Below are 2,414 nucleotides of genomic sequence, written 5' to 3' on the forward strand. Positions count from 1 at the left end.
CAAAGCTGGTTGCACACAGAAGTAATGTTGATGACAATGTAGCTTGGTATAGATAACAGAGTAGGAACTGAAGATATTGGAGGACCTGAGAAAGACAAGCCGTAGAGCTGCATGACACAGAAGGCCAAGCAGCATCAGAGGAGCGGGAAGGCTGACATTTCAGGCCTAGACCCTCCTTCAGAACTGGGAGGGGAGGCGAAGGGGGTTCTGAAATGAATGGGGGAGGGGGGAAGTGGATAGTGGATAGAAGATGGATAGAGGAGAAGATAAGTGGAGAGGCGACAGACAGGTCAAAGAGGTGGGGATGGAGCCAGTAAAGGTAAGTGTAGGTGGGCAGTTAGGGAGAAGATAGTTCAGCCCAGGGAGGATGGACAGGTCAAGGGGGCGGAATGAGGTTAGTAGGCAGGAGATGAGGGTGGGGCTTGAGGCGGGAGGAAGGACAGGTTAGGGAGGCGGGGACAAACTGGGCTGGTTTTAGAATGCGGTCGGGAGAGGGGAGATTTTGAAGCTTGTCAAGTCCACATTGATAGCATTAGGCTGCAGGGTTCCCAAGCGGAATATGAGTTGCTGTTCCTACAACCTTCAGGTAGCATTGTTGTGGACTGGAGTCCATTGGGAATGATCTGGTTCCGTAGGCAGGTACTGAGAAAGGTGAAATTTACTTTGATACATCACTATAATGCTATAAAATATCTGGAAAATCAAGTTCTGATGGGATGTTGCAGATAATATAAGGATTTCTGGATTTGTCTGATAACATTTCAGCCATGTTCATGGCTCGTTCAGCACAACCTGTTTTGTTCAATTTTATCCTGGGGAAGGTGATAGTGAAACATACTGAGCTTCTGTGGTCCACACGGGTGTAGATACGCATGTGGTGCTGTCACGGAGACCCAGGATTTAAACTTAGCACCAGTGCAGGAGCGGCAACATTTTTGAAGGGGAATTTGCAGGTAATATTTTCATGCATCTGCGGCCCTTGTTCTTGAAGGTGGTACAGATTTGGACAGACCTCGAGTTGAAATTTTCATGAACTAAAGCAGTATATCTGGTGTACACTGACAGTAGTATGTGTCAATGCTGAAGGAAATTATTGTTTAAGATGTTTGATGGGAAGATGTACCAAGAAGTATGCCAACATTTACTTATGATGAAGGTAACATTGTTGATTCAGCTGCTGAAGATGCTGGGCTTTAAGGCACTACTGTGAAGAATTCTGGTAACAATAGCTAGGGATTGAGATGAATGACCTACAACAACCACACCCACCCTTCCTTGTGCTAGTATGACTCCAACAATCACTTTTACCTGATTACTATTGACCAATTTTACTTGGAATTCTTGATGCAACTCAGTCAGAACCTATGTGGTTGTCAAGAGCAGTGAGTCCCCCCCCAACCAAGTCTTGTCTAAGGCTGCAAGAAAGTTGTGTTCCACCAGATCTAGTCAGACTAAGAATAGGTGCGCAGGTCAATGCTGAGTAACTTCCCTGATTAAGATTCCTATTGGCCTCAAGACTAACAATATTTCTCTTTCCATAGATGCTGCCAGACCTCCTACATTTATCTGGTTCTTTTTGCTGTTACTGCTAAGTGCTTCTTGATAGTTAATGACACCTTCCATCTCTGTGATAATCAAAAGTAGCTTGATTAGTATTTGATTTTGTCCTACTGGTTGCTGTTGGATGTACCCAGACAATTTTGCCCATCACTGATTGTTGATGACTGGAACAGATTGGCTAGGGGTTTGTCTAGTTCCGGAGACAGATCTTAAGTACTACCACATGGAACCTATAGACCTTTCTTCTTCCATTGCTTTCAGCTGTTTCTCAAAATTATGTGCAGTGAACCAAATTGTCTAAAGACTGCTCTCTATGATATTGGCATCCACAAGAGACAGCTGAGATGGATTGATTGTCCAAATGCTATTTCTGGCTGCAAATGATTGAAAATGCCTCAGCTTTGTTATTTGCACTGATATGTTAGGACTCCCTATCATTGAAGATGCTTCTGGAGACATTTCATTGGGTTAGATATGGCCCATCTTCAATTCCAGTTTTTCTGCTTATACACCATAACCTTTGACTCTCATATATTTCAAAACCTGCTGATCACAATCAAAGAATCCTAGCCTGCAAAGAAGAGAAATTCGTCCTCATCTATGTAGTAAATGGGTTTATTCTGAAAGTGCCCCTTTGTTTCACATTCCCCCACAAGAGGATATGTTGTCTCTAATATGTTAAAGACCGAGTTCAATGTGGGTAGTGGGGCCAAACAGTATTGATGCTGAAGATCAGCCAATATCTCATTGAATGGCAGAGTGGTCCCAAAAGGCTGAATGGATTACCTTTGTTCCTTTCTCATATACTCGTTTACCTACCCTAAAAATGTTATATCCCTTCTTGTAGGAGGAGA

The sequence above is a fragment of the Stegostoma tigrinum genome, chromosome 11, assembly GCF_030684315.1.
Source record: "Stegostoma tigrinum isolate sSteTig4 chromosome 11, sSteTig4.hap1, whole genome shotgun sequence".
Lineage (NCBI taxonomy): Eukaryota > Metazoa > Chordata > Chondrichthyes > Orectolobiformes > Stegostomatidae > Stegostoma > Stegostoma tigrinum.